The 23944-nt window shown below is 48.0% G+C and overlaps 1 protein-coding gene across 4 annotated transcripts in view; it reads left to right on the top strand.

Moving 5' to 3' along the window:
* The window catches only part of TACC3 (transforming acidic coiled-coil containing protein 3), a 534052-nt gene that overhangs the window by 356645 nt on the left and 153463 nt on the right, over positions 1–23944 (top strand). The window lies entirely within an intron of this gene.

The raw sequence follows: 23944 nt of genomic DNA, 5'->3' as shown, positions 1-23944 counted from the left end.
GACTTCTGGTTGTTATTCTCTGCTCATCTACCCAGTTGATTTTCTGTGCAAATAAAATGTGGACTCTTTTTGGCTTAATTTTCTTCCTACTTTTGTATGATCACATTTTGATCAAGGTGCTGTTAAAAAGGCTTCAGGTAGATTAGTGTTTTACTCACTGACTTCCAAGTAATGTTCCGCTCCTCTTGGTATTGCCTCCCAACTCATGCCTTATTTGGAGATAGTGAAATGTCTCTGAGGATGTCAATTGATATTCCCTCTGTAAATCACTGTAGGACTTCACCTCTCCATATGCCCACAGGCCCCCCAGTTGTGACTGGCCTACTAGATCCCATTTGTCGAAGCCCCGCTGTTCGGTCAGTAGGTCTAACTGTGCTGTATCCCATAGCACAGTGGTTCCCAAACTTTTTTGACCCGCGGCCCCATTGGCCATTACCTCTGGCTCTCCTCTGTAACTTTGTTTTGGAGGATGGGGTGGATGTAAGCCCCAACCTCGAAAGTACTTGCATTTTTTTCCCTGAAAATAATTGAGATGAAGGTATTATAATCGTATACGCAGGGTGTTTCGTATTACTAAGGCAGCGCTTCTAATAAAATATTCCTAGTTACACATCTTTGTCCATGCCTTTTTTAACATACTCTCTAAAACTTTTCTATCCCACTTAAAGTGCTAGTTAGCACCCCTATGCATGTAGGCCCCATTGCCAAAGTGTTTCTGCACTTGAAGAATATTCTCATGCACTTCCATTTCTACTCATGTCTACGTGCTAACTCCTGTCTCAGCAGGGTGACTCACGATTTTTTAAACCACATACAGCTTTCTTTTTGCTGTCTCCTCCCTAAAATTGACTCCAAATCAATACAAGTAAAATAAATTCCAGATTTATTTTAATCATCCCTCTTTCTTGCTTCCAAATGTTGGCATAATGCTGTATATGGTGTTTTACTTAACTGTGCTCAAGGAGAGAGCAGGCCTGTCTGAAAAGGTTTGTGTACCGAAAGAAATGTGTACTGGAAGTACCTATGACTGAAGTACAAATGTCAATACTTAAAAATACTTGGCGTGTTTAATAGACAGGACAACTGTACTTTCCTGATAACTTGCATGTGTGTAAAATGCATTTGGAAAAAACCCAAACTATTAACAAGTATCAAAATAAATCTGGCATCTTCCGCTTACTTTCGGAGTGTTGGAGCATGGAGATCCAGTGAAATATGGAAGTGATCTCCTTAGACATGCCATCAAATTAAGCACTAAGTTTACAGCTTTAGACATGTCAGTTACAAATCAGCCACATCATGTTTGTCTAATTACTTTAGCTGAAGCCAATAGACCCGTCAACATTAAATGCATTTGAGTGCTTGGTGTGTGGCTCCGCCAGCTAGGTTTGACGATCTGGGGATAATTAATTGCCCCCACCCATAGATGGCTCTGAGGTAGCCCCCGGGCGCATATTTCGCCTGTTCATCCTGTATGCGGTTTCATCCTGTGGGAGATGGACCTTGTGATTCACCACCGCAAGTTGGGCTGCCCAGTAATGGTATTGGAGGGCTAGGAGTGCTATCCTTCCATCGTACCAGCTCCTTCTCTATTTTAGTAAGGATAGTGATAGTGTGGGTGTTCCTCCATCCCAGAGGAGTGTCCGAATAGCTGCATCTGCTGCTTAGGAATACGAGAGTGGAACCAGAAATAGTGTATTGTGAAGGATATAAAGGAAACTAGGCAGTGCCATCCTCTTGAACAGTGATTCTTTCCCTAGTTGGGACAGGGGCAAGGTTCTCCAGTGCTGCACATCCTCCCGCAAGCGTCTCAGTGGGGGTTCTGAAATTACTATGTGAAGGAGACACGTTTGTGATAGATTCCTTACCTTAGAATATCCCCAGGTGTCAGACTGGATCCAGAAAGTTTTGCTGAGCAGTACCCCTGTGCGTCAGTAGGCAGCGTCCTGCGGCTTCGCGACCATCACTGGCGTAAGCGCTGAGATGACGTCACGGAGACTACTTAAGCGCCACCCATGCGCGCTGACGTCCATTATTTCTTTTTCCGCGCCAGCAAGTGCAGACTCTGATTGAGCACGTACCTTAGTCACTTTTTGACTCCTATTGATACTTTTGTCTCCCCCTTTTTAGGTCTCACCTGAGCCAGTGCAAGGGCTGCTCTGCGATACATTTAGTTAGTGGCTTTTCAAAGTGCTACCACAATGTTTTCCTGGCCTCAAGCTTGCGATCACGTGCGCGTGCACGCGCGCAGTCACCATGTGGCTTTAATGGCTCATTAAGCCTTGCTCTCCCAAGCGCCTCGCTTTGTCCCCTACCGTCCCCCCCCCCACCCCCACTCGCCACCCCACACCTAACCACATACCGCCCCAACCACCTAATAGTATGTCCCTGCCATCACTTTATCACTTTTGTTTTCACGGCTGCGCTGCCGCGTTACTTTCTGTCCCGCGCGGCCAATGCTTGTTTTATTTATCGGTGCTCTGCCAATATGAGCCTTCCACTTTCCCAGCGAGTGCAGTGTCTCATCTGACCCCGCAGTGCTCTGCAGAAGTCAGCATGCCTGATATTCAATGGTGGGCGCACCATGACCTCTGCACATGCATTACTATCGGCTCGCGATTGCCTCTCCTCCGGTCTGTTCTTATGTTTTAAACACAAATTTATAAAGCAGATAGTATTGTGCACCACTCTGGCCGTGTATTCCAATGTTCACTTCTCCAGCCCAGCTCAGGCTTTTGCTCTGACCTGCCTCTTTCTGTCTTAAAGTTCCGAAGAGAACAAGAGGCTTGTATAGCGCCTCAACACGCTCGCCCGAAGAGCTGAAGTCAGGTAGTTGGTGTCGGCTCAGAGGGCAGACTTAGCCACTGATAGGGAGTATCCGGCGAAGCAGACGTAACAAACCAAAGTAGACACTGGCAGTCTTAGTTGCCTGTGACTCCATCTGGAGGTTCTGATCTATTAGGACCCCCAGATTCCACACCGTATTGGCCGGAATCAGTGGTTCCTCCTCTGGGGTAAGTCTAAACTCTAACGGAGAGTAGGTGAGAGGCCTCGCTGGAGAACAGTATAGCACCTTGGTCTTTCCACCATTGAACTGCAACGAATTCCTCCGCAGCCAATCTGCAGTCTGGCACATGCACTCTTGGAAGTGTTCCAAGGAAACTGCCTGTTCTCCTTCCAAGGAGAATGCCAGCTGCGTATCGTCCGCATATTTTTATTTTTCGCAAAATAATCGATAACATTTAGTGTACTTTCACACATGATGTTGAAACCAGATATGAAAATTCAGCTTCTCGACAACAACGCTCCTAACGTGTACACGTGAGCGACCCACTTACTGTCCCTACCTAAAATGAATGTGTCCTTTACTGGTGTTCAAGTGCCAGTGTTGATGACTAAGTGCCAGAGCACGCGAGACCACAGCTCAAATTAAGCAGTGTAGCGCCTCCCATGGTAATGGACAAAACCTGAAGATAACCAGATTCTTTTGCACATTTGTGTTGTGCGTACCCCGCTGGATAGTCGACTTGGGAGACAGAGAGCAGGAGCGTGGGCGACATTAGTGTAGCAGTGGGTGCAGTGACACCGGAGTCCATGGATTTGGGACACCCTGCTCTCCTGCCTTTACTAACCTCACGGCGGATGGAAGACTATACCATTTCCCTACCTTGCATTAAAATAATGTTACTCCTTTCGCAGAGCTCCTAACTGAAGCTTTACATTTGTCACACATTCCTGTACCTGCTTCAGGTGAAATCTGTGAATATCCGCAGATGTCATTCCACACATTTTCCTGCCCGAGGAAGCAGGGCAGCTCAGAACCCACTAATTTGCTCCCGCTGCAAAGCCACGGATGCCGCTGTCCTTGTCTTCGGCAGGTTATCATTTCAGTGGCTGATAAATAGCTCCACTTAGATCCGAAGAGTGCCGGATAATTGAGAGCAGATCACGGTGGGGCGCAGACATTTTTACAATGCTCAAAGTTGTGTTTGTATCATTTTGTGTACTTTCACATAGTGTTTAAGGCTGATATTAAATTTCAGCTACTCAGCAGCAATGCACATATGGTGTAGATTTCTTTTTTTTAAACTCACAGAAAATTATCTTTGTTTACCGGATGTTTTTGTCTCCCGCTCTCGCCCAGTGTTTATAAAGACGACAGAGGTTTTATTTTTGTTTGTGCCTCTGCTTGTGCAGCAGAGGCACAAACAAAACAAACACTGCCATAGCCAATAGATCTTGCTTTTGGGACCTTATAGTTTAGCCATGCAACAGTTGATGCTGTTGCACCAAGGATATTGTGCTGCATAACTAAATACTTATAAGGTCCCAAAAGCGAGACCTATTGGCTATGCCAATGCTTATTTCTCCTGGTGCACATAGGGGTACCTTGTTTTAAGTCCTGTGGGGCATGCTGCTGTAATGTCGGTGGCGGACCCCCCACAATGTTTGCCTCTACTGCCTGGAGACTGATCACGGCTCCCGGGACTGTCGAGCCATGGCCCTGAAGGCATTGAGGAAATTGCTGGAGGTCTGACATTAGTCACACCGCCGCTCCAGGTCTAAGGGCCGCTCCCGGGACCAGAGCCGTCGCTCCTCGGTCTCCAAGTCTTCGCCTTTGTGGTCTGGTAAGCGACATAAAAAGAATTCTAAGAAGCATGTTCGCTCTCACACGTCCCTCACCCCCCCGTCGCTCCTCGGAGGCAGACGAGGGGAACAGGGGTTCTGCCCCTGCGGCTCCTCTGGAGCCTGGGAGTCCCTCGGTCTACCCGGGTCCGTCGGCAACTCCCGAACAGGTGCAAGAGTTTCTTGCTGCCATGGACCGCCATTTTAGGCCTCGGGCTCCCGCGCCTTTGGGCCCAGCGGTCCCGCATCCAGATCCTGTCAGCCCGGTGGCTCTGCCAGCGGATTCAGCCTCGGCGCCACAGGATCCTACGCCGTTGGCCCTGGCGCCACGAGGTGCCGAGTTGACGGCCTACCGCCGCACTGTGTACCGTTCATTCCGCCCATGCCCCGGTTCCAGGACCATTTTGTTCTGACCTGGGATCCCCATTCGAAGACGGCACCGAACTCGATGCCATTTCCGGCGCTGTTCTCGATGCAGTTTCCGGCGCCGCTGGGCCCTTCTCCGGCTCCTGACCGCGTCCGGCCCCTCCTGTGCTAGAGGTGGAGGAGGGCTGGAAAGGATCTGAGGACCCCCTTGCCCAGCAGTGTGACTCCGAGCAGGATTGGGTTGATGACCTGGAAGATCCTGGTGACCTCTGTCTCTTCTGACCCAGGGTTTGCTTCGCCCCCATCTACGATGGAGGAGGGCACTTCCTACACGATGGTGCTCAGTCAGGCTGCTGAGGCCCTCAACCTCGCCACAGTGGCCCTCAATCATTACCTCCCCACAGTGGCCCTCAAAACCAACCTCCTCACTGAGGTGCTCCAGACGGCGTCTACTTCGTCGGAGCTGTTGCTTCCCTTTAATGACGCCCTTACCGAAGTCCTCTCTGGCACTTGGTTGCGGCCGGCCACCGAGACCCTGTGAATAAGAATGTCGCCAGACGCCTGTGACTGGCGACCCCACCTTTCCGACCACTCATCCCATGCCTGAGTATGTTCATCCAGACCTCGACGTCGCAGAGTACCTTTCCCACTGCCACGCCGCATAAAGACTCTAAGAAACAAAGTTTGGAAAGATGTTGTTCTCTTCGGCCAGCTTAGGGCTGCGGTCGGTGAACACGCCTGATTATTGGGCCGCTACTCCCACGCAGTATGGGATTCTGTTGCTCAGGTGTTGCCTCAGTGTTCTGAGGAGGTCCAGGCTGTCCTTTCTCAGGCGATTGCTGAGGGTAAGGATGTGGCTAAGTTCGCCATTTGGTGTGGTTTGGACACTGCCGACTCATTAGGCCGGGCGATTTCTATGACTGTGGTGTTGCGACACCACGCCTGGTTGCGTTCGATTGGATTCTCGCCCGATGTCCAGGGCTCGCTCATGGACATGCCCTTTGATGGCACCCTCCTGTTTGGCAATAAGGCCGACAGTGCACTGGAGCGCTTCAAGGACTTGCGGGCCACAGCCAAGTCCTAGGATCTTTCTGTAAAGAACCCGCCCACTCCTTGTTTTAGTTCCTTTCGTGGCCAGGGTAGTGTCAGTGACTACTACCCCCCTGCAAGTCCTGTAGAGGGCTGGCTTCTCTCAGGAGGTGCACTGAGTGTGCCATCTTTTAGGTGGGACTCTCACAGCGCGCCTCCTGAGGGCTTCTTTGCCTCTGCACCTGCGGTGGTAATGCAGCGCAGGCACAGACGCAAAGGGATTCTTTCATTTGCATGGGGTATGGCCCCAATCAAATGAGAACGCCCCTTTGAAGTGTCTTGGGGGCGCGCAAAGTGGGCGCAAATGCCTTTTGCATCCCCAGCCCTTTATGTAAAATGGCCGCTGGAGGCCAGTCAATATGTGCAGCATTTTGAGGTACCATGGATTGAGTGCCATCCCATGTCGTCCCTCCTCCCCCCCCATACTGGAGTTCTTCGACCATACACTGCACAGGCTAAGGAATGGACAGAGATACATCACACTAAATGCTATTTGTCACTAAAAGCTGGCAGTTGATTGGCCAGGCTAAATATGTAGTCTATGTAGGACACACTCCTGTGTGCACCCAAATGAAAGGTATATTGGGGGGTGGTGAGGTTAAGGGCTCGCCACACATCTACAAGGCCCAATGCAGACATGAAGCCTGCTAGGGCTTTACTAGAAACTACTCCCTAGTGCGGGGGCCAGCAGTCCACACCCTTACACAGGGCTGCATTGCAGCCCCCAGACTCAGATTTCCCTCCAGGAGGCAGACAATAAGAAAACCTAGGTCCACAAATGCCAAAGTATTCAGTTTCGAGGGAAGATGGAGAGATAGTATCAAACAAGTGACCCTCCCAGTCATCTGTGGGAGCCCCAAAGCACTAGTGAGCATCCTGTGTAACGTGCTAGACAGTAAATGGAAAATTACGGCGAAGGATACCCACTCCCTGGAGCCTCGTGGTTAACCAGCATGGGCCATCATTTTGTAGCTCCACCTGTTTAATGCACGGTAGGTTGTCCCCTGTAGGTGCGTTTCCTGTAGGAGGATCACATCAGCTGACTTTTAAGATATTGTAACACTACTCCTAGTTTACTCTTGTCTCCTAGGCCATTACATTACAGGAGGGGATCTTAAAATAAAATACCAGTAATTTAGTGTTCATCAGTGGGCATTTAGTCGACTGGATTGGGGCCCAAATCATGCATGGGGTTCATAGCCCTCTAACAAATTTTCGGGGGAGGTCTAAATTCTGCCTCTGAGACGAAGCAGGGTCTGCATAGATCCATTTTGCCCAAATGGACTCCACACTTCACCATTGCTGTCCTTAACACATACTTGAGAACAAACACACATACAAAATCCAAAATACACCTTCCCTGCTCCCCGCCTCCCTTCACTGTGGACTCAAAACTGCCCACCTCTGCCAACATTACAAAGCGCCTGTTTACTCCACCCGCCGTTTCCTCCCCGCATAGTAAAGTTGGTTTGTTACCGCACTGATGTAGTCCAGTTCTGCAGCATAGATATGAAGAATTACACCACCAAGCCATCACACATCAGGCAGTCCTGGACCCTCCAGCTCACCATCCCATTAATAGGTTTCATGACAATGAAGAAATCAAGAAAGTCCCTCCTGCAGTACTCCAGTAGTGTCTGATCTGTAAAAGGGTGTTTCTAGGGTGTCGCAGTTCAGGAAATCTCTCCCGCAGCGTTGTCTTTAGTTTGATTCAGACTACCTGATTCTTTCCATTTTTTGTCCGTCTGGTAGGAGACCTCTTGTGCTTGACCATTCACTATCCATCCAATTAATTCCAGACTTTCTACAGAGACTAAAAAAACACATTTCTTGCCCTCCGCCACTACTAGGAGTTTGGCTGGGAACAGCATCTCCTATTTCAGTTCCCATTCTCGCTAGGCTTTCTTAACTTATAAGAAGGAGCGTCGCAAACTTTACACTTGGATAGTAAAGTCTGGAAAAAAGGTGGTGGTAGCATTCTCGAGCTTAATTGCGGCGCAGTGTGGGCCGTTTGCAATATGACCTCTCTGTCTCTAAAATTGAAGATCCATGCCACAATGGTGCATGGAGGCACCCCAGGCCTTGACGGGCCACCTGGAACACAGTGCGCTTGTTTCACTGAAAAATAGTTGGAGGCTGTTGGATTGAAATGTGTTGGGATCAGTTCCTCCACGAATAAGTCAGTAGTTTGACTCCAATCCAGACATCGGGCGGAGCCAGGGGTGATCCCTCACCAACGGGCCAAAGGCAGGACTAGTTTCCCCCGGGTGTCCAGCAGACTCTGAACCGGGTGTTTGTGGCATTCATAGTTTTTTCTACAGCCCTGGACAGGGTGGGCTGATCAACACTATGGAAAAAACGAAAAGTTGAGGATGCCCGGTATTCTTCTGACATTTATAATTGTCCTTCACACTTGTACATGGTGCCAGCTGTTATAGGGGGGAATTAAGAATTTTAACAAAAAATGGCCTGAAACAAGGATGTCTGCTGGCCCCTTTACTTTATTCATTGTATGTCTCGGACCTTCCTGACTGCCTCACATCCTACAAGGGAGATGCACCCAAGAGAAGTTGTTGTCCCTTTCTCGATGTACGCAGATGACATTATGATCATGGACCTAATGCTCAAGGGCCTGATCAGCTGGTTTCTGTCTTTACAACAATATTCCATCCTGCTCTATTTAAAGGTCAACGTGTCAAAAAAGCAAGTTAATGATTCAAAAAAGTAGAAATGCTGATAAGGCTGGCAGATTTGTTTGGGTCTTAGGTCAAGAGAAGCTGGAGATTGTAAATTCATACCGTTATTTAGATAAAATTGTTGCAAGTAATATTCTGGCAAACACCCAGATTTAATTTTGTTCCTTTAAGGCCTCGCACGCTAACTGGTTACGTGCTTTTTTCATAATGCAGTGGGGCAAAGACATTTTACTCTGCTGTTAACTGTTTTTAAGGCGAAAATCCCTATGGTCCTATTACATTCTATACAATCTATTCATGTGTAAAAATGAAAATTTTTAAAGAAAATAAAAGGACCAATTTTACTCATTGTGTCATTTTAACTCTTCCTCTTTTTCTTTTTCTTCTTCTTCTTCTTCCTCTTTTTCTTCCTCTTTTTTTTCCTTCTTCTCCTTCCTCCTCCTCTTCCTCCTCCTCCTCTTCCCCTGTTGAACTGAGCTGGGTTTAGGCCCTTTGGGCGCATTTGCTGGAGATGATATTTGGTCCTCCTTGATAGAACTTTGGCATTGTTGGCTGCTGGACAGCCCTTGTTGCCAGTGTGTGTGTTTTTGCTGGATTTGTAGCACAGACTTTGCCCTGAGATTAGGCCTTCTGTTTTTTCTAGGGCTGATGTCAAGCCTTCCGCAGGGTTGTTTTTTCCCGTGGTGTTCTGCTTTTGCTTTCTCCTCTGTTGCGAAGGTTCTTACAAAGAGGATTCCCCGTGTTTGGGGACGTACTGTACCCTATGTGGGGCAGTGATAGATGTTGTATAGCTATGCTCTTCTGGGGAGTGCTAGTTGCCTACGGGTGCCTGTTCATGACATTTCTGTATATTACTATTGCTTCTTGAGGTTGTGTGCACGGCCCTTGTAGTGGTAGGCCCGGCCGTTCCTCTCCTTGCTGCTCTTGTGCTGAGGGTTGGGCTGCTTCAGTGTCCTTGATGATTCTGGTGGCTTATGGTTATAGCTCCTATTCTGGCTGGCCTGTTGCCCTTCCTCTGGGTGGGCTTGCCTCTTCCTTGGTTTCCTCGGGCCTTCGGGCTCCTTCTTGTTCCTCTGCCTGTCCTGGCGTTGGGTGGAAGCTCGATTTGCCCTGGAATTGGAGTGGGGTGTCTCGGCCTCTCCGGCCTTGTCCTTGGTTCCTCTGTGTGAGTGTAGGGGCCTCCACTCTCCTTCCTCCTACATCCCTCTGGGGCTGCTGGCGTTTGACTTGTGAGGGTCCTCTGCCTGGTAGGGACGAGGTTGCCTCCCTGGTCCAAGGGGCTGGTCCCATGTGGGCCTTCTGTCCTGTCCAGCCTGGCGGGTCCTTCGTATACGATCCTTCCCCGAGGTATTGCTAGGGTATCTATTCTACGTGAAGGAATCTGCAGCTAGTAGTCTCTATCAGATGTACAAGTTAATTACCTTCGGTAACGATGTATCTGGTAGAGACGATTCTGCCAGCAGATTCCTTCATGGCCTGCCCTTCCTCCCCATTCTGCAAGGACCCCTCGACTGGTCCATGGTACTCTCCTTCTGGTGGGGGCAGTGTCCTCCTGTGAGTTCCTTTTGTTCTTCACGGTGGCTCTGTCTGGTTGCTGTTCTTCCCAACTCTTGGTTCTGGGAAGGTGAGGCTTTTGGTGTTCTATGCCCAGCTGCTCCAAGTCGGGGAGATTTCCTTTCATCTTTCCTTCCTTCCTCTTGCTTTTGGGGGCCTGGCCCCTCTACCCCCTTGGGGTTGGGACTCTCTGGCCCCGCCTAGCTCTTGTTCTTGGGGGGTGTATTTATTTATTTATTTTTTAAATATATACAGCGCACTGTTACCCGTAGTTGTCCTGCTCGAAGTAATACTCCAACGCAGAGGCCAAGTAGAGATTAAACAGCCAAGTCTTAAGACCTCTTCTAAAGGCCATCAGATCCGTGGCCTTCCTAAGAGGCGTCTTGCAGGATGATACCAACAAAAAGACGACCTAGACCTCGCAAGGCCTTGAACACCGTACAAAGAGCTTTGAAAGAGATCCGCTTTCGCACCGGGAGCCAGTGAAGTTTAACAAGCTCCTGGGTGACAGAGGCATACTTAGGAATGCCCGTAATTAAGCGTGCGGCGGCATTTTGCAGAACCTGCATTTTGATCAGGATGCCCTGTTGTGCCTTAAGAAACTAGCTGTTACAGTAATCTAAGCGTGACAGAACCAGTGCAGTGACAACTGTTTTCTTGCAGCTTTCTGAAAGGAATGGAAGGATTATATGGATTGTCTTGAGCAGGAAAAAGATGGAGGACAGCTGGTCGTCAATCAATACCCCTAGGTTCTTAACCTTGGACACAGGGGTAGGGACCTTGCCCATGCCTTCACACCACCACTTTGGACTCCAGAAATTAGTGTTTGAACCAAACACTATTACTTTCGTTTTTGCAGAGTTCAATTTAAAGCAATTTCCGGCCATCCAGTTTCCCACTGCCAGCATACAATCCTAAAATTTGTTTGCTACTTCTTCCTCTTTGCCCGGTAAGTGACACCACTATCTGGGTGTCATCGGCATAAGAGGTAAGTTTAAAGCCAAATGCTCGGATTACTGGGGCTAGTGAGGTTACATATATATTAAACGGAGTGGGGCTCAGGGACAAACCCCACAGGGTAAAACGAAAGGTTTAGAATCGTATTCACCGAGTGCCACACTCTGAACTCTGTTGGTAAGAAAAGCTTCCAAGATGTTAAATGCTTTTCCTTGTACCCCACATGCCTTCAGACGGTCCAACAATATTACGTGGTGGACCGTATCGAAGGCTGCGGTAAGGTCCAAAACGACCAGCGCTGCTCTCCCACCAGCATCGGTTACTGCTCTGATCTCCTCAGTAGCTTTGATTAGTGCTGATTCAGTGCTATGTCTGGCTCTGAAACCATGATGCGATGGGTCCAATGCCTGGGTTGCCATTAAGAATGCACTGAGATGGACATATCACCTTTTCTATGATTTTAGCTGGGAGGGGGAGTCTGGCTATAGGGCGCTAATTGTTGGGGTCTCTAATATCCAAATTTGTTTTTTTTAATAAAGGCATAATTGATGCTAGTTTTCAACAGGACGGAAAGTCTCCGGTCGCAAACATGTTATTGAACACGGCCGCCAGTGATGTGGCAATCGGGGTTGAAGCCAACTTAATCACAGCTGCCGGACATGGATCTAAGGGTGAGCCTGATTTTATCATATGAAGCAGTCCCTTTATATCCTCAACCTTCACTGGGGTAAAACACTCCAAGTTTGCCCCCAGGGGATATTCTGTAGTGTTTTCCACTCTGGTCAGCGGGCAGTTCAGCGTGTCCAGGCCAGAAAAGGCCTTGAAGATCGTCTCTACCTTGTTCGAAAAAAAACTTCGCGAACTCCTCACATAGCTCAAGACTAGGGGGCGTAGCTGCGCGTTCAGGGGAGGCCAGACAGGAAACTGCTTTAAACGGTTCTTTTGCCGAATTTTTATCTAGGTTAATGCAGTTGGTGAAGAAACCTTGCTTCGCCGCTATCACCATGTTTTTTAAATAAATTAGCAGGCTTTCTTTAAATAGCTTTTTATCAGTTTCCTTATACTCTTTGTGCCATACCCTTTCCAGTCTCTAACAGCCTAATTTCTGCTTTCTAAGATCATCCGAGAACCAAGGAGCTGAGGCCTGCGACCTGGTGTGGAGACAGAGTTTGGGAGGGGCAATAGTGGCACAGGCCTTATTAATCCATTTTGTATAGGCCAGAGCCGTCGCCTCCACCTCCAGAGGGAGTACCTCTATGGATGCGGTCAGGAGATCATCCAATAGTGTCCCATCTATTTTATTCCAGGCCCTAAAGGTCTTCGCAGGTTTAGGTATTCGACCAGACCTCTGTGGCCTCAGCACTGATATAGTAAACAATACGGCAGTGTGGTCTGACCACGTAACTGGTGTTGTTTGTAAATTCCAGGGCTTTAAATCAGCGCCATCCATCAAATTAGTTAGTGCTCTAGTGTCAGCATCCAGAAGATTTTCTAAGTGGTAGTGCCCTCTAGGCTGGGGTGGGTGGAGTTTGGTCGTTCCTGCCTGTTGGGACTTTCTTTACTCCTTTTTTTCAGGGGGTGGTTGTAGGCCTGCTAGGTGTGACATGACTTTTATGCAGGTTCCTGCTCTCCGGGGGAGAGGTGAGGGATGGCTGTCTAGGTGTTGGTTGGGTGGCTGCTCAGGGCTCTGCTCTGTTCTTCCTCTCTTCTTGTCTTCGGACACAGCGGTGTTGCACTCTTTGTATGGAGCTACCTTTTTGTATGCTCTTTCGCACACTATTCTCATGCTCCCAGTTTTTTATTGGTGGTTCCGCGTTGTGGTGCGGAAACATTTTCCAAAGAAAAATGACGTAGGCGCGCCGGGGCTGGTCTTATGTGACCTCGCTGACGTCATGTGTGTGGATTACGCCTGGGCGGAGTCGTGTGATGTCGCCCCAGCGCGCAGGGATGCTGTGGCAAAAAGTTTCCAGATCCAGTCTCATGCCTAGGGATAATTCTATGTGAAGGAATCTGCAGCTAGAATAGTCTCTACCAGATAAATCGTTACTGAAGGTAAAAAAACTCGTATATTAGAATGAATTTCAGCTGATGGCACGCAGAATAGATTTCATATTCCAAAAAATAGGTAATTGGTTGAGGATTTGTTTACTCTAGTTTTCGTAACACATCACCCATTCACAAATTATAGTTTTTAGAGCATAGTTATCTACATTTGTATATATTTCGCAATTTCCTTTATGAAAAGCATGTAATATAAAAATACAAGGTATATTTCATAAACAGTTGGTAAATAAATGTTGCCTTCACTTCTGCTCGTCCATATCTTTACAGTTTGCAACTGGGAATGGCCACTCTCACTAGCATGACAGATGAGGAAATTTAGAGATTACATGGTTTACCATCTAGACGGAGCACTTGTAAGTCTAATTTCAGCGATACATACATTGCAGACTACCGAAGCAGGCACCATGACAAAACCAAAAATTAACATCCTTAAGTTACTTAAGCGTTCTCCTGGAATCTTTGCACTGGGACTAGGGACAGACCCTACAAACTCAACTCAGTGCAATGTCAGACCAGGTGGGAGAGACCTGCTTGGGCAGGGTCCTTGGGATCCTTCTTCTTACCCCCTTTTCCTCCCCCACACACACTTCCCCATTTCAGTTCATTTATTGATGAGTCCGTTATGGGCAAGTGTCTCCATTAGAGCTGGTCTCAACTCTGCTAACATTAAACCCCAACACAAAAACAATGCATACAGATGGTCTTCTACTCTAACCAGATCTACAGCCCAAGAATCTTTGGAAGCAATGCATACAGGAAGCCTGCTGTTTATCCATTCATTAACCAATGATGCAGACAAAAAACAGCACAGGAAGAATAGCTAAACCAACCGTAACCCCTGGGCAGAACAGCCAACAAATCAACGTAGTCATGAAGAGGCCGCCTCAACTCCAGCGGCCTACAGAGAATCTGTGCCAAGCTGGTATTTGCGAAAGGACAGGATAGAGACTGGTTCGCAGCGTACACATTTCTTCTCATTGCCCTTCATAGTCCCACAGAACTCTTCCTTGATGCAGAAAGATAAGGTTTGATCTCTTGGGCAAGGTCTATGGCTCTCACAGGATCCTTGCTAGAGGCAACAAGACGCCAAACAAAAAAACGAATTCTGGGTTTTTGCAGCAGTGCTTTTAATGATGCAGATTACTGGACCTCTAGGTGCAAGTTCAGCTGCTCAGTCGGGGTGCACACCACCTCCCCCACACTACTTCCCTCAAGAAAAGGATCTTCAGCATTGGACAAGGTCACTAGAGCTACTGGCCACAGCTTTGACAGGTCAGCTCACCAGAAGGGGGTCACTACCTGTCCATCGCACTAATCCTCCTGACCGCAGCTCCTGAGAGGTATCAAAATACTCTCTATCTTCCTCATGACAATCCAGGAGAGGGGTTATCCTTGAAGGAAGTCTGGCTGATATTTCCAACTTTGATCAATGTCAATTCAAAACAGAGCACTTGTGGCTGATTTTAGCGTGCAACTGCCACCTCGAAGTTCAAAACACACGATGTCCATTTCAGAATATGTGAAGCAGGGAACATTTGGGGTTGTCTTCGCACAGGTTGTGTGATTTCATAGAAAAACGATTTTCATGGAATACCAGAACTGAGAAACCATTTCATCTAAACTGTTAAATGGAAATTTTCAGAATGAATAGCATTTACCTTTTTGTAGAAACCAATTCATAGAATGTCTTTTTGGTCGAATTTGGTTTCCTGAAGCTTATTTTTTAAGTGTAAATGCAATGGTTGTAGGTCTAACTTTCAGACACCCTTTTGTCAGAGATATTGATTTCGGTGCTTTGAAAGCATCAGGAGTAATTGTTTGAGATTTACATAGGTCAACAAATTACTTCAGGGGACGTTATTTCCTATCACTTCCTGAAAACACCATCTATCGCTGACTCTCACAAACTCTAAACACCATCAATTCCTGCCCCCTAAAGCCCCACACCACAGCTGAACTACACATCCCTGAAGCATATAAGCCCTTTCTACCCCAAAAATCCATTGGCCCTGAACCATAAATCACTCCAACTCTACCTTTTCTTGAACCCTAAAATCCTCTTTCTAAGCCTAAACCCCACCCATCCCATACCTCTTAAAACGCCTCCGCACACCCAAACGCCAGCCATCCCTGAACACTAAAAAACCCTTAACACCATTAACCAACTGCCATTCATGACTAATAAGAACACTTAAACTTAAATTACTCCTCCCTGAACCCTAACCATCCCCTTTTACATCTAAACTCCACTCACCTCTGAATCCTTAAAACTTCTCACCACCCTAAACTCCGCATATCCTGAACTCTAAAAACTCTTCACCACCTCAACCACCATCCATATTTAAACTAAACCTTTGCCAGCCCTAAAGTCCACCTATCCATTAACCCTTAAACCCAACACCCTTGCACACCACCCATCCCACCCAAACACTCCACCTAGCTCTGAACCATAAAAACACTTTCTATTATTTATTGATTTATTTATTTATGAAGCTTGTAAAGCGCGCGGCCACCCCCGACGGGGGTGTCCCGGCGCTGAGACTGTGAGCTAGAAAAGGGAGTTATACCTATGCAGATGAAAATAGCCAAGTCTTGAGACGGCTACGAAAGAGTGCTTCAGAGGGAGAAAATCTGAGATCTAAGGGGAGGCTATTCCATAGTTTGGCCGTCATGACTGCAAAGGCTCTGCCGCCCATTCTGGAGCGACGGAACCGAGGGAGAACAATGAGACGCAGATTGTTGGACCGCAAGGATCTGACTGAGTGGGATAGTACTAGTCTCTTTCGTAGGTAGTCCGGTCCTGTCCCATTAAGGGCCCGAAAGGCAAGAATTAGCATCTTGAACTTGATGCGGCTGGCGATTGGGAGCCAGTGTAGCTCTTTGCGAACTCCAATTATTTGACTCCTAAAAACCCCTTCTCCTGAACCCAAAAACCCAGCAGTAGCCCTAAACTCCACCCAAGTTTAATTAACTGTGGATTTTTCCTTAAAACTATTTCTTTTAAATGTTTCCTTACATTTTAGATTTTTTTTCTTTCCTTACACTTTTTTTCCCCATGATTTGGTTTCCTCTACTGTGGTTTCTTAGTTTTCCATTAATCCACACACATCACTTAGCACCATGTTTCTTTGTATTATTCCTGATCAGGGCTCGAAAAATTCACTCGACCGCTCGCATTTGCGAGTTAGATTAATTCAGGACGAGCTATTTTTAGGTCCTACTCGCCCTTACTGGCGAGTAGGAAGACAAACTGACACTTGACTTCTGCCTCTGAAAGCAGAGGAAATGTGACAAGATAACACAATTTAAAGGCATCTGTATTGCTCACAAAGTAAATGAGCAATAATGATTTTAAATCTTGTAACTTGTCACATTTGCTCAGCTTTCAGAGTCAGAGGTCAAGTGCATTTCAATTAGGTCGAGGAGATTTTGTAGGTTACTAGACCTGTAGGTCTAGTGCATTTTTCAAGATTTTTCGAGCCCTGCTGATACATTTCTTCAGAACAATCGGGCAAGATCTTAAAAGCTTATCTGTATACATAGGTTATACCAACAAGTGTAGCAATACTTCCCTGACTTAAATGTGACCTGTGAAGCAATGTGTGACAGACTTACACTATCCACCTTTGTATGTGATATTTATGTTTGGTGAAACTAACCAAAAAGAAGTGAAGAATTGTACAGGCTCCAAGGCAAAAATAGTTAGCATGATTGGAGGTGTATTTGTAAACAGTACTTAGAACACTTGCTTTATGCACATAATGATGACCGTAATGTTGAAAATAGAACATGGGGTCATAACTAAGTACCATCATACAATCATCGGAGGAAAACGCAGTTGAATGCTCTAGGTCTTCTAGCATTTCATGCACTGTATCAGTGTCCCAATTGTCAAACCGTACTAGGGGTAATGACATAATTCTGGGAAATTTTGAACTAATATGGAACTTGTAAAACCGCAGTTTGACCATATACATCGTACAATTCCCTATCCCAAACGATCCCCTCAGGAACTGGAACTGCTGTAATATTCACCAGGAAAAGGTTTCTCCATTCACAGTGTGATGATGCATGTGGTTTAAGTACCAAGTTCACCAGTTGTACTGCGCAGCGTTCTGGATGATAGTTTTGCAGCATGAATCTTTCTGGATTCACTATGCTGGGCATTACTCTGCGGTCTAGTGGTTGGTTCCAGAATCGTAGTCTTTTCTTTGTGTTTTGTTTTTACGTCCTACCTTTAGGTGTCCTTCCTGTGACGTCGGCACGCTTCCTGCGGAAGTTCCCACCCTTGGGCGCCATCTTCAGATTCTTTTTTCGGCCGTTGGGTCTGGATCGTTTTCGAGAGGGCTCCAGAGTTTTGGAGGAAAAGAAGAATCAAAAGCCAGTTTTTGGACGAAGAGGATTGTGAAGACGACAAGAGACTACACCATCTAAGGGGACGACTGAGAACTTCGACGCCCGACGGGGAATGCGCGCTCAGGGGGCCCCCTGAATGCCAGACATGGACAACACTCCATTTAAATTCTGCCGTAACTGCCACCACAAATGCGCACAGAAAACCAGCACCCAGTTTGCAACCTCTGCCTACCGGTCGACCATGACAGCAAGGACTGCAACTCCTGCTCCGCCATCACGCCGAGGACTCTCCGGGTTAGAGAGCGCCAGCGAAGAGCTAACTTTAACATGCAGGGCAAGGGCCAGCCACCGTCTCTTCGAGACCTGGGGCACTCGACCGACGAGGAAGACAACTTCGCCGGAGAAGATGACGACTACACGTCGTAGAGGCCGATAAGAAGACTCCTAAAAAGGTAGGAGACTCTACGACCCCGAAAGACTCGACAGTCTGAACCAGACTCTCAAACACGGGGGCAAGCCCTTGAAAGCACTGGCACCGAAAGCTTTGGCATATGTGGCTGAACCCAGGCCCAGCGGATCCTCGGGCGCCGAGACTAGCGAACAGCCAAGGTCGGCAAAAAGCGTCCCCGAAAGGGAACATTCGACGCCGAAAGAAAAGGACCCGAAGAATGCTTAGACGCCGATAAAAGACCCGAAGCCCGTCTCTGGTATGAAGCCCATCTCGGCGCCGACGTATCCACCGAAGAGAACGGAGAACCATTTGACGCTGAACAGGCCGTCCAAATGGAGAAGAAGAAGAGACTGCTCGAGGCCGAGATGGGGAACATCCTGCAGTGAAAGAGCGAATTCGACGAAAGGATGAAGAGCTTTGAAGTTCCGTCGAAACCAAAGCCATTGGTCGTTGAGATAGACGAGGAAGAGGAATAAGATGTCGAAGGAGTATCGGAAACCCCAGAACCACTAGAAGATCCAGAAGAGGATGCCCCATACTACGAGGAGGAGGCAGATGACGACCAGAGGACAACACTCGGCTCGGCACCATCGGAGACACAGGACCTGGAGTGGCAGGATCTCGACACAGAGAGTCCAGAAGAAGGCCTCGACACGTATCCGTCGAAGCCCTCGCCGCCTGATGATATTGGAATATACAATCCAGTCATCAGAAACTCAGCAACAGCCTTCGGGGTGAAACTCGACGAGGAAAAGCCTAAGGAGGATATCCTCCTGGAAACACTGCTACCAACACAAACTAGCCAGTATCTACCCATGCTCGAAAGCATCAAGGACCAGGGGAGAGAGGCTTTCAAGTGCCTGTAACTTGCAAGTCAGTCACTCCCAGAACGGAGAAGTAGTACAAGCACTCCTCCAAGGACCCACCCTATATTCAGAGGTTGGTCACTGCAGACTCCATCATTGCGTTGACCGCAAGGAAGAGGGCCAATGTGCCAACTACTTCAGGTCCACCCCCACACAAGGAAAGCAGCAGGATGGACCGGACTGGCAGAAAAATTGAGAGGATTGCCGCAATGCACTGGCGCATGGTGAATTCCAACGCACTGCTGAACAGGCACCAGTACCAAATCCTGGACGAGCTGGGCCAGTTACTTAAGCACCTCCCACAAGAATACCAAGAGTGCTTCACACCTTGTGGAGGAGGGGAAGAATGTGGCGAATTCTTGCCTCAAAACTGACTTGAACAGAGCTGACAAGTCCAGCAGGCTAATGATGCTGGGCATCACGGAGAGAAGACCAGCCTGGCTAAAGATCTCAGGCTTCAAGCCGGAGGTGACACAACATTCTGAACACCCCGTTCAACGGAGAGACACTGTTCGGGGCACCAGAGGATGAAAAGCTCATCCAACTGAAAAAAGAGAACAAAACTGCAAGATCCATGGGGGCCTTGCAATTCAGAGGAGCAAGGAGGGGCACCCCGTCACAGAGACCTAATGGGAGAGGGGGAAACTAGCCGGGCACGTCGCACCAGGCATTTCAGCAGTCCCACCAGGGCAACACCCAGACACAACAAGGGCAACAAAATCAACCCTGGCCATACCAGCAAAGGGGCCAGTCCTTTCGCGGGAGGGTGAATGGACGTGGACAGAAGACTGTCACGCAACAGGTGCACACCCATGCTAAAACTCCCAGGGTGGAGCACAGCTACAACAAGGAGTTGCACGGACTAAACATCTGCGAGCATGTAACACCGGTGGGAGGAAGAATAAACCTTTTCTTCCAGGAGTGGAAGAAAATTACCACAGACAAATGGATACTCAACATCATACAGTTCGGGTACTGCATAGAGTTGGAAAGAACACCGCCAAACAAAAGACCAAAAAGAAGGGTTCTACCAAAGGAGCTAGAAGTACTTCAAAAGGAAGGAAAGGAACTCCTGCAAAAGGAGGCTATTGAAGCAGTAACAAGAAAAACAAAGGGTGGTGGAGGGCCTGAGGGGAGAATATATTTATAGTCCTACTGGTTCCTTGTCCCCCAACTACAAAGTTAAACACACGAAAGATGCCAAAGGTCTTAGTTTGATTAAATTCCTATATGGAACCTATAAAGTGTCCTACATAGGTGGTAGAACCAGAAGGTTACTACAGAAAAGGAGAGACACAGGAGAAAGGGAGTCGTGAGATACAGTTCAGAATGTGAAACCAAGAAAGTACCCATCAGCCCACTCAATAGTGGAACTTCGTCATCTGGGATTTCACGTTGGAAACTGGTGTCCAATAAGCCCTTCCCCAAGAAAAACTTGAGGCTAGCTGTTTTTGGACCCAATGGTTGAAGCCTCAACCAAAGAAGATCAGAGTCTAGGCTGATAAGGCTTAGTTGCAGTGCTCAGAAATGTGTGAAAAAAATGAAAAAGAAAGGAAAATTATCCAAGTAATTAAAAATGCCTATCTTGATGTCATAAGGAAACTTTATTAGGTCTGCCCATCAAGGTGGTATAATTAAAAGCAGAGTGATAATAGCATGCAAAGAATTGCTATTTACCATAGATGTTATGTGGTCAACATGTTTCAGCCTTTATAGGCTTTCGTCAGGACCTATGATTCACTACTGCAACACTTACTTTATGTGCTGTGAATGACCATCTACAGACATTGTCCAAATTGGTGTACCATCTCCTGTGAAAAAAGTGAGAGAACAAAAAGGGAACACAACAAAGAGTTGAAGTGCCTAAAACAGTTGTCATATGTTTATATGCACTGATTTGTACATTGTATTCTCATTTGTAACTTACCCACATTTTTGGGATGAGAAGCCTCGCCTCACCTGGCAACGGCTCAGGATAAAGGAGGCCACGCACTATAAATTAGAATATTACGTTTAGTTCATCTTGTAATTCGGATAAATAAATCCAAGAAACATTCCAGTAAGATACATAGAAGCAGTACGAATGGCCATGGGATGGATGACGCTCTTAATAGGGGGAACAGCATGCTGTGGTATAACTGCGGTCTGTTCGTTCTTTAACAGTGACAGTTATCCTGTTTACACCCTTTAAAAAGAAATCTCTCTGTCCTAACATGAGTAGATTATGTAAAGAAGGATGGATAATTAAAAGATGTGACAAAACTGTCTGAGTGGTATTGTAGCTCAGAACGGTGCACTCCTTATGGCCATCTTACTTCTCATGTCAAGAGGTCGATTTTAAAATTATTAGTGGATGCACAGAAGACTAACTAAAGAACCAAAACAGTTGTGAGGAAAAAATGATATTCTAAACGCAGCCCAGAGCGCACTTACCTCTCCGTCGTTGCCTCGTGCTATACTAAGCCGAGGAGGAGGTAGTGACGCAGTGTGGTGCGAAAGAATAAATGCTAGAACTGCGGACCTTAGAGAGAGCTGACTATCGCAGCTTTTTGATAGGCTGTCTTTGCTGTACATATGCGGCCCAATGGTTGCTAGTTAGGAGTATCGCTCGCTTTTAGTAGAGCGTGAGCTCCTTCCATTTCCTTAGCCCGGATGTTTATCAACATACTGCGTTGGCGGACCGCTGTGGAGACAAAAGACGGTCCGTATTTGATTGGTCCGTCTAGGCGGAAACGGAAATGTGAGAAGCCACCAGTAACTAAGCATGGGCGAATTTTGCGGATCTCGCGTTGGCGGATTTTGCGGATTTGCGAACTCGCAATCCGCGAATTCTCGCGAATTTGCGGATTTTTTTTTTTTTGTTCGCACAGGTTTCTGCAAGTTCGCGAGGGTTTTGTACAATTTCGCAAATTGCGAAATTGTACAAAACGCGTGCGAACTTGCAGCAACCCGTGCGAACACAATAATATGAAGAGAAAGAAGCTCCTGGTCACAGGAACAGCACGGGGATTGCGCTCATGAAAGTCAAGGATGCAAAGGCCTCTACCCAGCATCACAGCTGACTTTCCACGGTAGATTTGGGAAGAGGCACACCTGTCCAGCCTCGAAGACGCTCATGATTGTTTTTGGGCTAATGAATGAGTCACTGAATTTGAGCATCAACTAGTTCGAGCGACCATGTGTGTGTTACTATGCAATCGCCCCGAAGGGCGCAGGGGTCCCTTGAGTGAGCTGTCCATCATAGTGGGTGAATGGCGGGAAGATGGTGCAAACCGCGAGTGTGTGCGCGGGGCCAAACGTGCGGGGCTTCCATGCGAGTTCACATGCCTCTTGTGTGCATAAAAGGTCAGAGAAAGATCAGTTCAGCAGATGAAGAGAAAAGCTCCACAGGAAGGGTCACAGGAAGGGCATTTGTAAATATTTTAGGATGGCGCCGGCAAGCTGCCAGCGCCATCCTAAAATACTTACTAAATTAGCTTCAACAGGAAGCTCTAATAGATAAAATAAAGCAGTTGCGAGCACCTGCTTTATTTTATCTATTAGAGCTTCCTGTTGAAGCTAACTTAGTAACTATTTTAGGATGGCGCTGGCAGCTTGCCGGCGCCTTCCTAAAATAGTTACAACAGGGCAGGCTTGAACTTTTGCCCCCGAAAAAATCCGCCGCTCGCGGATTTGCGGATTTTCGGTAAATTCGCGGGAGTTCGCGGATTGCGAATTTACCGAAAATCCGCAAAATCCGCGAGCGAAACGGATTTTCCGCCCATGCTTACCAGTAACTCCTTGGCTATAGAAGCAGTACCTTCCAGAGAAAGGAACAGGGGAGTGTACTCCACTTACTTCCTGGTACCAAAGGTAGACGAAACAATGAGACCCATCCTGGATCCAAGGTTCCTAAAGAAATACATAAAAACGCAAAAATTCAAGATGACGTCCCTACAAGAGGTACTTCCTCCAATACAATGCGGAGACTTCATGGTCACCATAGACCTCAAGGATGCCTACCTGCTCATCCCAATGAACAGGAGGCACAAGCATCTGCTGAGATTTACCATCAACAAAGATCACTACCAGTAGACAACCCTAGCCTTCAGACTAAAATCCGCCCCAAGGGTCTTCACAAAGTGGAGGGGCGTGGCTAAGCGCGCAACGGGAATGGCCGCCTTGGGGTAGAGCTCCGCTCTGAGCTCCCCTTCCCGGCGCATTTATCCGGGGATACGCCGCTTCCAGCCGGCCGAAAACCGCCGGCGCTTCAGAGGTACGTCACCCTTGAGCACCCTGACGACTTTGGGAGAGATTGGTGCACACCAGCCGCACCGGGGATTCTGCGGCGCTGAGGCCGCACACGTCGCACCCGACCTCGGAGGGCGCCTAGGAAAGTCCGGGGCTTCGGCAGATGCGGAAGGCCTGAAATTGCGACCTACACACGAGGCGGACACACAGAGCTGCGGCGTGGAGGTGGCGCCCGAGACCTGACCTGCCTGACCGGGGGCCCACGCTTCACGCACAGACCGCCTCGACACTTGACCGGACAATAGGCTGAGCACAGCTGGATGAGGCAGGCCTGACCACTACGGGCCGGAGGTAGGAAGGGGGAGGCTGCGGGGGCCTACCTATACCCTCAGGGGAGGCCTGGGACCTTGCCCCTCCACCTAGCGACCCGCAATCCAGGAGCAGCACGGCCATACGTGGCGGGAGGAGCGCAACCAGGCGGCGGACACGGCCGGCCCTGACGACGCAACTACAAAGCACCCAGAGGTGCGCCCACTGAAAGGCGGATTAACCACACACCGGCGAAACGCGGCGGGAACGCACAAGCGCCAGCGGCTAAAGACACACGGCGTCTACAGCACCACCTGTACTACATAGGTGGCGCAGTGGCCCGCAAGACCCACCATTGCACCTGATTCACCACGGGGAAG

Source organism: Lissotriton vulgaris, chromosome 3_2 (assembly GCF_964263255.1).
Source record: "Lissotriton vulgaris chromosome 3_2, aLisVul1.2, whole genome shotgun sequence".
Lineage (NCBI taxonomy): Eukaryota > Metazoa > Chordata > Amphibia > Caudata > Salamandridae > Lissotriton > Lissotriton vulgaris.
Note: the sequence above shows the minus strand (reverse complement) of the source record. Positions and strands in the feature narration are given on the sequence as shown.